Below are 15,316 nucleotides of genomic sequence, written 5' to 3' on the forward strand. Positions count from 1 at the left end.
TAATGGGTGCAAAGAAATGGCTAAAGAATTAAATGTGTACTTTGCTTCAGCCTTCACAAAGAAAGACAAGAATAATGTACCTGAAGTTCTGAGAAACACAAGTTTCAGTGAGGAGCTGAAGGAAATTAGAATTGCTAATGAAATGATTTTGGGGCAATTAATGGAATTGAAGGCGGATAAATTTCTAGGGCCTGATAATTTTCATCCCAGAATGCTTAGGGAAGTGACCCTAGAAATATTAGATCCATTGGTGGTCATTTTCCAAAATTCTTTGGACTCTGGAATGGTTCCTATGGATTGGAGGGTAGCTGATATAACCCTGCTATTTACAAAGGGAGGTTGAGAGAAAACAGGGAACTATAGACCAGTGAGCCTAATGTCAGTAGCAGGAAGTTGCTGGAGTCCATTATCATGGCACTTGGAAAGCAGTGGTATAATCAGACAAAGTCAGTATGGATTTACACAAGGGAAATCATGCTTGACAAATCTGCTGGAGTTCTTTGAAAATGTAGCTAGTAGAGTTGACCAGGGAAAACTAGTGGATGTGGTTTATTTAGACTTCCAAAAGGATTTTGACAAGGTCTCACATAGCAGATTACTACCAGCCTCTCCGGACAGGCGCCGGAATGTGGCGACTGGGGGCTTTTCACAGTAACTTCATTGAAGCCTACTCGTGACAATAAGCGATTTTCATTTTTTTTTTCATATTTCACTATGTTAAATTAAAGCGCATGGGATTGCAGGTAGTGACTTGAGATGGAGAGAAAGCTGGTTAGCAGACAGGAAGCAAAAAGTTGGAATAAATGGATTTTTTTCCGATTGGCAGGCAGTGACTAGTGGGATACACAGGGATCTGTGCTACAACCCGAATTGTTCACATTATATATTAATGATTTTGACGAGGGAACTAAATGTATTATCTCCAAATGTGCAGATGATACAAAGGGGGGGTGAGTTGTGAGGAAGATGCTTTAGCGGGATCGTGACAGGCTGAATATGTGGGCATATGCATTGAGATGCAGTATAATGTGGATAAATGTGAGGTTATCCACTTTCGTAGCAAAAATATGAATGCAGACTATTATTTGAATGGGTGTAAATTGAGAGAGGTGGATACTCAGCAAAACCTTAGTGTCCTCGTGCATCAGTCGCTGAAAGTAAGTGTGCAGGTACAGCAGACAGTAAAGAAGGAAAATGGTATGTTGGCCTTCATAGTGAGAGGACTTGAGTATAGGAATAGTGCAATTGTACAGTGCATTGGAGACGCCACACCTGGAGTATTGTTGCAAATTTGGTATCCTTATCTGAGGACGGATGTTCTTGCAATGGAGAGAGTGCAGCGAAGGTTTAACAGGCTGATTCCTGGGATGGTGGGACTGTCATTTCAGCAGAGACGAAGTCAGTTCGATTATATTCGATTGGGTTTTAAAAGAGTGAGAAGGGATGTCATAGATCATGGCTGATCATTAAGTTCAATACCCTGATCCCGCCTTCTCCCCCATATCCCTTGATTCCTTTAGTCCAAGAGCTATATCTAATTCCTTCTTGAAATTGCCTCAACTACTTTCTGTGGCAGTGAATTCCACAGATTCATCACTCTCTGGGTGAAGAGATTTCTCCACACCTCAGTCCTAAAAGTTTTACGCCTTCTCCCAAACTATGACCACCTAGTTCTGGACTCCTCCACCATTGGGAACATTTTTTCTGAATCTATCCTGTCTTATCCTGTTAGAATTTTTACGGTTTCAACGAATGGTGAAGCAGGCTTGAAGGACCGAATGGCCTCCTCCTGCTTATATTATCTATGTATATTTCTATTTTTTAAAATAAATTTAGAGTACCCAATTTATCTTTTCCAATTAAGGGGCAATTTCGCCTGGCCAATCCACCTAACCTGCACATCTTTGGGTTGGGGGGGCGAAACCCACGCAGACATGGGAAGAATGTGCAAACTCCACACAGACAGTGACCCAGAGCCGGGATTGAACCTGCGACCTCGGCGTCGTGAGGCAGCAGTGCTAACCACTGTGCCACCATGCTGGCCTTCCTTTGTATATTTCTATGTATGGTTCTTTTGCCATGAGGATATTAGAAAATCCCTGAATGGAAATTCAGCAAAATATAGACAATATTGGAAGGAGGCGATTAGCAAAAGCTCAATACTCAAAAGGCCGTCAGTTATTCCTATACCCATGGATGGTGCCTCATTAAGCAGGGCAATCATAGTAATGCACTTATCAGTCGTCCGTATGTCATTATGGCCTAAAAGTATTCTCCGTATATTTCTCTTTTTATTTTTGAAATACGCATTTCTTGCCAGAAGGGATTGTATTATTCAGAGGTTAAATGGGAGCTGTTCGGGGGTCACCTTTCTCATGGTGCAGCTGACACTGAACAGACTGAGTTAAAAATGAAGAATTACCAATGCTACCAAGTGTGAAGCTACTCTCTAGGCACTGCCGTATGATTTCTCTTGCACTATTGACAAATCGCCTATTTTCTCCATGTTAAATAAACCCAGCAGAGGAAATGATTTGCTTGGAAGGGGCTTCATCACGAAACAAGTGCTGCTTTTCCTTCACTCCCCCCCTCCATCTTCCCAATCCCCCACCCCAACTCATGCCAAAAAAATAGACCAATGGTTGTTTGGAGACAACAATTTGAAGAACTTTTGCAAAAGACACAAAATACTCTGACCCATAAGAGTTTAATAATCTCACAACTCAGCAACACATGTCAAAACATTCTAGGCATGATCGGTCTCTCTTCAAATTGCTATCATGCATCATTCGGTTCACGATTGATTCTGTACAGTTTATGAAAGAACAAATACATTCTGCATGGAATATTTTATTGATGGGAGCGCAAGCTCCTATTTTCTGAAGCCCTGTATAAATTCATTCGAAGATAATAGGAGCAGTTTAACGTGAAGAAATAATTGCCCAATTTCTTCTTCAAAGGCACCATGAAGCATATTTTCAAACAATCAATTCTTTTGTCATTGAGCAGGTTCTCCGGGGCTCAGAATTCACTGCAATGCTGACATTGTTGAACAATTCCATACGTAGAGACTATTGCTTGCCCTGATCCACCAGTGGCGGATTTACACCAAGGTTTCCTGGGACAACAATTAGAATACCAAGTTCCAAGAAGATGATTAATCTTGATCTTCTCCTGATGTCCTTATCATCACAGATGCCAATCTTGAGTAAATTTGATTTGTTCCATGTATGATATCAATGAATGGCTAAGTGTACTGGGTACAGCAAAGAAGTGCAGGCCCTGAAACATCCCGATTGTGGTACTGAAGACTTGTTCTCCAAAACTAACCTCACCCATAGCTATGATGTACCTTTACAGCCGAAACACTGGCTCCTAAATTGGAATTTAGATGCATAACCTCGACTGACACTCCATTGCAATGCTGAGATAATACTGAGGTAATGCAGATGCATTCTTTTGGATGAGATGTTAAACGCAGGCCCTGATTTTTGGCGGGGTGTGAGGCGAAGGACATAAATGTTTAATAGAAATGCATTGCATCCTGGGACGCACTGGATTTCCTGGTGACTCTAATTAATAGAGATAGGACCGCCTTTGTGAACTAGTGGGGCTGCGGAATGGGAGCAGACCACCAAAACTGAAGGCCATAGGACTAAAGGTGCATTGGATTGGATTGATTTATTATCACATATACCAAGGTACAGTGAAAAATATTGTTCTGCGTGCAGCTCAAACAGATCATTCTGCACATGAAAAGAAAATACATAATAGGGAAAACATAAAATTCACAATGTAAATACATAGACAAAGGCATCGGGTGAAGATGTGTGAAGAGATTAGGGGCGGTATTCCACGACACCCCGCCGGGCCGGAGAATCGCCTGGGGGGGGTGGCGTGAATCCCGCCCCGCTGCCCCAACGCCAGCTGCCGGATACTCCGGCGCCGGTTTTTCGGCGGGGGCGGGAATCACGTCGCGGCGGTTGAGGGCCGCCGGCAGTGGGCCCCCCCGCCGATCCTCCGCTCCACGATGGGCCAAGTGGCCACCCGTTTTCGGCCAGCCCCGCCGGCATAAATCAAACAAGGTCCTTACCGGTAGAACCTGGCTCTGCAGGCGGCCTGCGGAGTCCTCGGGGGAGCGCGGGGGGATCTGGCCCCGGGGGTGCCCCCACGGTGGCCTGGCCCGCGATCGGGGCCCACCGACCCGCGGGCGGGCCTGTGCGGTGGGGGCACTCTTTCCCTCCATGCCAGCCGCTGTAACGGTCCGACATGGCCGGCGCGGAGAAGAACCACCCTGCGCATGCGCTGGGACCACGCCAGCACATGCTGGCGCACCCGCGCATGCGCCAACTTGCGCCAGCTGGCGGAGGTCCTTCTGCGCCGGTTGGCGCGGCGACAACCCCGCCGGCGCCGGCCTAGCCCCTGAAGGTGCAGAGGAATCCGCACCTTCCAGGCAGCCTGACGCCCGAGTGGTTCAGGTCACTCCTCGGCGCAGGTATGGCCTGGCGGGGCGCCGGTTAGGGGAGATTCCCACTCAGGACAGTCCATAAGTCCATCAGTCCATAAGAGGATCATTTAGGAGGCTGGTAACAGCAGGGAAGAAGCTATTTTTGAATCTGTTAGTACGGTCTTGGGCCGAGAAGTTGCCATACCAGGCTGTGATGCAGCCAGATAGGATGCTTTCTATGGTGCATCTGTAAAAGTTGGTTAGGGTTAATGTGGACATGCCGAATTTCCTTAGTTTCCTGAGGACGTATAGGCGCTGTTGTGCTTTCTTGGTGGTAGCGTCGACGTGAGTGGACCAGGACACATTTTTGGTGATAGAACATAGAGAAATACAGCACAGAACAGGCCATTCGGCCCACGATGTTGTGCCGAACTTTTGTCCTAGGTTAATCATAGATTATCATAGAATTTTGGACACCTAGGGCAATTCATCATGGCCAATCCACCCAACCTGTATATCGTTGGACTGTGGGAGGAAACCGGTGCACCCGGAGGAAACCCACGCACGCACGGGGAGGATGTGCAGACTCCACACAGACAGTGATCAAGCCGGAATCGAACCTGGGACCCTGGAGCTGTGAAGCAATTGTGCTGTCCACAATGCTACTGTGCTGCCCTCAAGAACAAATTAATCTACACTCCATTATTCTACCATAATCCATGTACCTATCCAATAGCCACTTGAAGGTCCCTAATGTTTCCGACTCAACTACTTCCACAGGCAGTGCATTCCATGCCCCCACTACTCTCTGGGTAAAGAACCTACCTCTGACATCCACCCAATGTCTTCCACCATTCACCTTAAATTTATGTCCCCTTGTAATGGTTTGTTCCACCTGGGGAAAAAGTCTCTGACTGTCTACTCTATCTATTCCCCTGATCACCTTATAAAACTCTATCGTCGCCCCTCATCCTTCTCCGTTCTAATGAGAAAAGGCCTAGCACCCTCAACCTTTCATCGTAAGACCTACTCTCCATTCCAGGCAACATCCTGGTAAATCTCCTATGCACCTTTTCCAAAGCTTCCACATCCTTCCTAAAATGAGGTGACCAGAACTGCACACAGTACTCCAAATGTGGCCTTACCAAGGTTTTGTACAGCTGCATCGTCACCTCACGGCTCTTAAACTCAATCCCTCTGCTAATGAATGCTAGCACACCATAGGCCTTCTTCACAGCTCTATCCACTTGAGTGACAACTTTCAAAGATCTATGAACATAAACCCCAAGATATCTCTGCTTCTCTACATTGCCAAGAACTCTACCATTAACCCTATATTCCGCATTCATATTTGTCCTTCCAAAATGGACAACCTCACACTTGTCAGGGTTAAACTTCATCTGCCACTTCTCAGCCCAGCTCTGCATTCTATCTATGTCTCTTTGCAGCCGACAACAGCCCTCCTCACTATCCACAACTCCACCAATCTTCGTATCATCTGCAAATTTACTGACCCACCCTTCAACTCCCCATCCAAGCCATTAATGAAAATCACAAACAGCAGAGGACCCAGAACTGATCCCTGCGGTATGCCACTGGTAGCTGGGCTCAAGGCTGAATATTTGCCATCCACCACCACTCTCTGACTTCTATTGGTTAGCCAGTTCATTATCCAACTGGCCAAATTTCCCACTATCCCATGCCTCCTTACTTTCTGCATTAGCCTATCATGGGGAACCTTATCAAATGCCTTACTAAAATCCATGTAGACTACAGCCACTGCTTTACCTTCATCCACATGCTTGGTCACCTCCTCAAAGAAGTCAATAAGACTTGTAAGGCAAGACCTACCCCTCACAAATCCGTGCTGACTATCCCTAATCAGGCAGTGTCTTTCCAGATGCTCATAAATCCTATCCCTCAGTACCCTTTCCATTACTTTACCTACCACCGAAGTTAGACTAACTGGCCTGTAATTCCCAGGGCTATCCCTATTCCCTTTTTTGAACAGGGGCACGACATTCACACTCTCCAAACCCCTGGTACCATCCCTGTTGACAGTGAGGACAAAAAGATCATTGCCAACGGCTCTGAAATTTCATTTCTTGCTTCCCATAGAATCCTTGGATATATCCCGTCAGGTCCGGGGGACTTGTCTATCCTCAAGTTTTTCAAAACGCCCAACACATTTCCTTCCTAACAAGTATCTCCTCGAGCTTACCAGTCTGTTTCACACTGTCCTCTCCAACAATATGGCCTCTCTCGTTTGTAAATACTGAAGAAAAGTACTCATTCAAGACCTCTCCTATCTCTTCAGACTCGATACACAATCTCCCGCTACTGTCCTTGATCGGACCTACCCTTGCTCTAGTTATTCTCATATTTCTCACATATGTGAAAAAGGCCTTAGGGTTTTCATTGATCCTACCTGCCAAAGATTTTTCATACTCTCTCTTAGCTCTCCTAATCCCTTTCTTTAGTTCCCTCCAGGCTGTCTTGTATCCTTCCAGCGCTCTGTCTGAACCGTGTTCCCTCAGCCTTACATAAGTCTCCTTCTTCCTCTTAACAAGACATTCAACCGCTCTTGTCAGCCATGATTCCCTCACTTGACCATCTCTTCCCTGCCTGACAGGGACATACATATCAAAGACACGTAGTACCTGTTCCTTAAACAAGTTCCACATTTCACTTGTGTCCTTCCCTGACAGCCTATGTTCCCAACTTATGCAATTCAATTCCTGTCTGACAGCATTGTATTTACCCTTCCCCCAATTGTAAACCTTACCCTGTTGCATGCACCTATCCCTCTCCATTACTAAAGTGAAAGTCACAGAATTGTGGTCACTACCTCCAAAATGCTCGCCAACTAACAAATCTATCACCTGCCCTGGTTCATTACCAAGTACCAAATTCAATATGGCCTCCCCTCTGGTTGGACAATCTACATACTGTGTTAGAAAATCTTCCTGGACACACTGCACAAACACCACCCCATCCAAACTATTTGATCTAAAGAGTTTCCACTCAATGTTTGGGAAGTTGAATCCTGTGACTTCTGCACCTTTCCAAAATCTGTTTCCCAATCTGTTCCTCCACATCTCTGCTGCTATTGGGGGGCCTATAGAAAACTCCCAACAAGGTGACTGCTCCTTTCCTATTTCTAACTTCAACCCATACTACCTCAGTAGGCAGATCCCCCTCGAACTGCTTTTCTGCAGCTGTTATACTATCTCTAATTAACAATGCCACCCCCCCCCCCCACCTCTTTTACCATCCTCCCTAATCTTGTTGAAATATCTATAACCAGGGACCTCCAACAACCATTTCTGCCCCTCTTCTATCCAAGTTTCTGTGATGGCCACCACATCGTAGTCCCAAGTACCGATCCATGCCTTAAGTTCACCCACCTTATTCCTGATGCTTCTTGCGTCAAAGTATACACACTTCAACCCATCTCCTTGCCTGCAAGTACTGTCCTTTGTCAGTGTTACCTTCCCCACTGCGTCACTCCACGCTTTGGCGTCCTGAATATCGGCTTCCTTAGTGGCTGGACTACAAATCCAGTTCCCATTCCTCTGCCAAATTAGTTTAAACCCTCCCGAAGAGTACTAGAAAACCTCCCTCCCAGGATATTGTTACCCCTCTGGTTCAGATGCAACCCGTCCTGCTTGTACAGGTCCCACCTTCCCCAGAATGCGCTCTAATTATCCAAATAACTGAAGCCCTCCCTCCTACACCATTCCTGCAGCCACGTGTTCAACTGCACTCTCTCCCTATTCCTAGCCTCGCTATCACGTGGCAGCGACAACAAACCAGAGGTGACAACTCTGTCTGTCCTTGCCTTTAACTTCCAGTCTAACTCCCTAAACTTGTTTATTACCCCTTTTCCTACCTACGTCGTTGGTACCAATGTTCACGACGACTTCTGGCTGCTCACCCTCCCCCTTCAGGATCCTGAAGACATGATCCGAGACATCCCTGGCCCTGGCACCCGGGAGGCAACATACCTTCCCGGAGTCTCGCTCGCGACCACAGAATCTCCTATCTATTCCCCTGACCATTGAATCTCTTATTACTATTGCTTTTCTATTCTCCCCGCTTCCCTTCTGAGCCCCAGAGCCAGACTCAGTGCCAGAGACCTGGCCGCTAGGGCCTTCCGCCGGTAGGTCATCCCCCCCAACAGCATCCAAAATGGTATACTTGTTTTGAAGGGGAACGGCCACGAGGGATCCCTGCATTGTCTGCCTGTTAGTTTTCTTTCCCCTGACTGTAACCCAGCTAGTCTTGTCCAGTACCTTGTGTGTGGCTACCTCCCTGTAATTCTTCTCGATAACCCCCTCTGCCTCCCAGATGATCCGAAGTTCATCGAGCTCCAGCTCCAGTTCCCTAACACGGTCTCTGAGGAGCTGGAGTTGGGTGCACCTCCTGCAGGTATAGTCAGTGGGGACACCAGTGGTATCCCTCACCACCCACATCCTACAGGAGGAGCATGCAACTGCCCTAGCATCCATCCCCTCTTACTTTACAGAATATAGCTGCCCTGTGGACCAACTGGACCTCCGCCCTCCGACTCAGCTCCAGTCAGCTGTACTCTAAACTCCTGGCTCCCTTCTCGCTCTTTGCGGAAATGAAATGAAAGGAGCACCTTGCTCCCTCCTCATCTAACTCCCTCAGTCACCAAACTCTCACTATAGCACTCAAATGCACCAAGTTCAGCACTCCCTCAGTCACCAAACTCTCACTATAGCACTCAAATGCACCAAGTTCAGCACTCTCTGTCACCAAACTCTCACTATAGCACTCAAATGCACCAAGTTCAGCACTCCAATGCAAACAAAGTCTGCACTGTAGCTGGATCATTTTATACTGTGAATCTAGCCTCTGAAAACTGGCCTAATCCAATTAACTAATTAACAAGCTCCAGCTGCAAGTACATACAAGTAGAACCTTTGTTTAAAGCTGATTGAAAATTCACCTTCTTCTAAACCAAACAGCAACTTTTAAGTTAATTAACTAAATAAAAGAAAGACTAGACTTTAAATAAAAATGAACCCTTATACTCCCTCAGTCACCAAACTCTCACTATAGCACTCAAATGCACCAAGTTCAGCACTCCAGTGCAAAACCAATGTGATGTGCACACATAGGAATTGAAGCTGCTAACCATCTCCACCTCGGCCCATTGATGCTGACAGGGGTGTGTACAGTACTTTGCTTCCTGAAGTCAATGACCAGCTCTTTAGTTTTGCTGGCATTGAGGGAGAGATTGTTGTCGTTACACCACTCCACCAGGTTCACTAATTCCCTCCTGTATTCTGACTCATCGCTGTTCAAGATCTGACATTGGCTGTAGAGATACAAATTTGGATAATGGACAGAGAGCAGTGAAGAACGAGATTTGAGAGAGGTATCCCATGCTATTCCTGTCGGTTCAATGGTGAGAGCACAGCCTTTTTTGATATATATCAGTGTTGTCCTCACACAAGGATCCAAAGAGTAAATTTCAGCAGGGTAGGTTTTGGCACAACATTAAACATGAATTTCAGAAAAATAAGTTGAGAGAAGAAATAATTTGTTGAGCAAAGAAAATGTCAAAGCAACAAATTTATATTTGTAAAAAATAAGGAATTAATAAAGTTGACTGCTGGAGTGAGTTTGTTTGAGAAAGTATCAGAGAGTGTGAAAGTGTGAGGGTGTCAGCAAATGTGAGAGTGAGAATGTGAGTGCGTATGTGGGGGCAAAGGTCAATGAGAACCCTGACACTGAATCAGCCAAACACACTCTCAAACATGCAGCATGCTCACTATCCTGCACACACATGGACACACACACGCACACACACAAACACTTGCACTCTTGGAAGCACGCACTCTCACACACAAACATATTCACTCATTCACTCCCATTCACACGCGCACACACTCATTTACTCACACACTCACTCGCTCTCACACAATCGCTCTGACACACACAATCTCACTCATTCTCACACGCACATACACACATACATGCACGCACACACTCACTCACTCTCACGCACAAACTCACTCCATTCACACACAGGCACACTCAGGACACAATCTTCTGGTCCCACCAGCCAAAAGCATTGTAGTGGGGGAACATTATTTGACGTGAGGCCAAAAATCAGTTTCCTAATGGTGGGATGAAGTTTAGGAACCTACCTCCCTCCCTCACCAGAAGAGAACAAATAACTTGCTGAATGAGTGAGTGAGTGAGTGAGTGAGTGAGTGAGTGAGTGAGTGAGTGAGTGAGTGAGTGAGTGGGTGAATGAGGAAGTAAATGCATGAGTGAGTGAATTCTGTTCTTTGGAATCCTCCATAAAAGTTGCACTGGGAACCGGAGCACCCGGACTAAACACACAGACACGCGGAGGACATACAAACTCCACACACCTGAGGTAGGAATTGAACCCGGGTCCCTAGCACTCTAAGACAGCAAGGAGGAGAAAGTACTTGCAAAATCGTTCACTTATACTTACCTGTATTTCAATGTTTGCTTTAAAACTCAATTTAACATTAAAGTCAGAAATGCACTCACAGTGAGGAGGGTAGCTACAGACTATGAGTAGGCATAGCCACAATGAACGATACATGACAGATGAAATTTCACACAGAATGAAGCAATTAAGTTCTTCGGTAGAATGAGGGGGAGCAATGTAAATTTGAAAACGGATGCAGCAACAGAGAAGTGCGTGGGTGTTGAAAGGGCTTTTAAAGCATGTGGGATGCTTGACTTTGTCATTTATAATTAGGCATTTGAGTACAAAAGCAAGGAAGTTCTATTAAACCTTTAAAAAAGCACAAAGGTCCCGATTAGAGTATTGTGGTCAATTTTTGGCATGATGCCGGGATTCTCAATCTGCGAAGTGTTAACGCCGGGACTGAATCACAAGTGTTTGATGGTGTTGAAAGCAGTGCTGGTCCCGGAGCGATTCAGGACCTGTTATTGGGCTAGCACTGATGCCACGTGGAACTAATGCAATTCCAATGCGTGCCAGCATGTGCTATGGCGGGGTCGGAATCGTCACTCGCGAGCCTGACAAGCAGGAGCTGCACATAGGCACTCCACTCCCTGCACCCCTTCACAGTGAAGAAGATGGCACTGGTTGCACTGGCGCAAGGCCATCCTGTTGGTGTGTCGGCTGGGGCTAGAGGGTCCTCCTAGTGGAATGACCTGGGGTGGGCACCCATACGACAATTGACTCTCAGTTCCCAGTGGGTAATCAGCAGCGTGCGCAACTGTATGGCTGCTTTGCAGGCTGCAGCAATGGTAGTCTGCACCCGGCCACCCCAACCCATGGCCCATCACCGAGTCGTCTCCCGCTATTCCCCCGGCCAGCGGCACAACTGTCAGCACACTATAGTGCTGTTGGACTGATGCACCATCAATTGGACTCGAGTCATGAAGTAGTTCCAAACAACAGGCTTTAATACACTAGATGTGTGCCTGGCAGTAGACGTACAGAGAAAGGTCGACTGCCAGCCGGTATGAGTTCTTATACCCCGCCTCATAGGCGGAGTTACCAACCTCTCAGCCAATCAGCGGATTGTCACATGACTAGCCTCAGCCAATTGGCAGAGAGGCACATGACTTGCCTGAGCCAATGGGCAGCGAGTCCTCTGCACCAATGGCAGCATGGTTCTAAAGGTACCGTAATCTCCCTAGTCATACTACCACATTCACCCCTTGTGGAGAAAGAAGTGGGTGGGGGGGGAGAGAGAAGCGGGAGGGGGGGTGCGTGTGCCCCATAAGACTGGTAGTATGACGAGAGATAATTCAAGTTGTACCAAGTATCTTATGGCTGCCCACTGGCCCGCGACAAACGTGCAAAACAATATCACCGCACACAGTGTATAATCGAACAACAATTTACAACAATGAAGAAAAATATGCAAAAAAACATGTGCACGAACACAAGGAGTCCATAAAGTCCATCAGAACATCAAATTGACTCGATCAGCCAGGTGGGTGCCTTCGATGTCCTGCTGGACCTGTGCAGCGGTGCCGGTGACGTTGGAGCGGTGGTCGTCCGTGACCCCGGGAGCGGCGGTTGTGGACCTGTGTCCGTACCCCTGGTTGGTGCTAGTGGTGGTCGGGCCAGGGGAGGGGTTCCTGTGCGCTGGGTCTTGGGGGCGCTGGGGGCGGTTGGGACTGGAGGGGGGTGTTGGTGCTGGGGGTTGCAGCCGCATTCCGGCGAGTGCTAGGTCCCGAAGGGAGACCGTGTCCTGTCGTCCATCGGGATACTCCACGTACGCATACTGCATGGAGTAACTGGACTCGTTCAACCAACAGGTCGGACTTGTGCACCCGCACGTGCTTCCCGAGCTGGATGGGCCCGGGGGTGGCCAGTCAGGTTGGGAGCGGGGAACCTGAGGTGCCAACTGGAAAGTCTTCAAACAGGAGTTCCTCCTGTATATCAAGGCCTCCGACCTCGAGGCAGCATCGGATGCCTGAAAGATCACGCTGTTCCTGTCAACTGCGGGGGATCACGCCATCCACATCTATAACTCGCTCAAGTTTGCCGATGGCGAAGGCAAGACGAAGTTCAATACGGTTCTGCTGAAATTCGACAACCACTGCGACATTGAGGTGAATGAGAGCTTTGAACAGTACATCTTCCAACAGAGGCTTCAGGGTAAGGATGAACCTTTTCAGTCCTTCTTGACCCATCTCCGCATCCTAGCGCAGTCATGTAATTATGACTCGACGGCTGATTCCATGATCCGGGATCAGATCGTTTTCGGGATCCAGTCCAACTCCCTGCGGGAGCAGCTCCTCAAAATCAAACACTTGACCCTCTCTGTCGCCATCGAAACGTGCGTTGTCCATGAGCATGCCAGGAATCATTACTCCCGCATCAGGGCAGCAGAAAATGCAAAACTAGCCTCCCACGAGGCAGAAAGGGTGCAGGCCATTGTAAAAATGCAAGACCTGAGCATCGAGGAGAGTGGCTGTTTCGCGCACTTTTCCCGGGTCCCTACGCATGCGCGCCATGACCGGGTGGACGGCGAGGCCGAAGACCCCGATGCGCATGTGCGAACGTCGGCCGACCGCACTGCGCATGCGCGATGGCGCACAGAACGCGCTGACGTCAGCGTCATGATGTGTCCAAATTGTAGCTCCACCAATTTAAAGCGGCAATGTCCAGCCAAAGGAAGGCGATGTCTACAGTGTGGAAAGCCTGGGCATTACGCGGCCTTATGCAGGTCCGCTCCACCGACCAACAGCCAGCAATCCCAGCTGCAGCGCAGAGGTGTAACAAGACATGCAGGATTCGGATCCTGACAGCCCAACGGACGCTGATGCTGACTGCCTCGAGTCTCCATACCGGGTGGGCAGAATCATCTCGCATGAGCTGGCCTCCGCCATGCCTGAAAATCGCCTTTCAATCCTCACTGTGGATCCTGACGACGAGTGGTGTGCTGTCATCATGGTTAACAAGTCTCACATCCAATTTAAATTGGACACTGGCGCATCTCCAAACCTCATATCACAGTCGGACCTCGACAGCATCCCAGACCAACCTAGCATTCTTCCACCAGCCTGCCAGGTCCTTGACTACAATGGCAATGCCATAGCTGCCAATGGATCGTGTCAGCTAGGTATATCTCACAAGGCAATCAAAGCAACATTAGATTCAAGTTTGTCTGGCCTGACAAGGCATCCCTGCTCGGTGCTCGCGCATGGAAACTCCTAAATCTGGTCCAGCGCATCCATGCCATGTCCTCGACACCGGCGACTGCCTCACCCAATGTAGACGACATTCTCACGCAATACCACAACGTGTTTGATGGAATGGGCACCATATCGTTACAAGATATTGCTCAAACCGAATGCCACCCCAGTGATCCATGCACCGCGCCGGGTGCTGGCTCCTCACAAGGACTGTCTGAAAACACAGCTACGAGAGCTCCAAGACCAGGATATCATCTCAAAGGTCACGGAACCAACAGACTGGGTCAGCTCCATGGTCTGCATCAAGAAGCCCTCTGGTGAACTCCACATTTGCCTTGATCCAAAAGACCTGAATCGCAACATCATGCGCGAGCACTACCCGATCCCAAAGTGTGAAGAGTTAACCTGTGAGATGGCTCATGCCAAATTCTTTACCAAGTTGGACGCCTCCCGTGGGTTCTGGCAGATACAGCTGGACGAGTCCAGTCGGAAGCTGTGCACGTTTCACACTCCGTTCGGGAGGTATTGCAACAACCGCATGCCTTTTGGCATCATATCAGCTTCCGACGTATTTCATCGCATAATGGAGCAAATGATGGAGGGCATCGAGGGGGTGCGAGTCTATGTGGACGACGTGATCACCTAGTCCACGACGCCCGAAGATCACATTGCTAGCTTCAAACAAGTTTTCCAGCGGATTCATGAAAACGGCCTCCAGCTCAACAGGGCCATATGCTCATTTGGTAGATCCGCTGTCAAGTTTCTGGGTGACCACATTTCACAGCAGGGTGTGCAACGTGACGCTGATAAGGTGCTGGCAATCAATGCCATGAAGACCCCAGATGACAAAAAGGCGGTCCTCCGTTTCCCCGGGATGGTGAATTTTCTCGGGAAATTCATTCCCAACATGGCATCCCACACCACAGCATCTCATGTAAAAGTCGACAGTGTTCCAGTGGCTTCCCGCACATCAAGCTGAAGACAAAGCTCACACAGCCCCAGTACTGGCATTCTTTGAACCAACCAAGGATACCAAGATATCCACAGACACAAGCCAGAACGGCATTGGGGCGGTGATCCTCCAGCGATACGACTCCTCGTCCGGGGCTCCAGTGGCATATGCCTCCAGGGCCATGACTCCGACCGAACAACGGTATGCCCAGATCGAAAAGG

The sequence above is a fragment of the Scyliorhinus canicula genome, chromosome 6 (assembly GCF_902713615.1).
Source record: "Scyliorhinus canicula chromosome 6, sScyCan1.1, whole genome shotgun sequence".
NCBI lineage: Eukaryota > Metazoa > Chordata > Chondrichthyes > Carcharhiniformes > Scyliorhinidae > Scyliorhinus > Scyliorhinus canicula.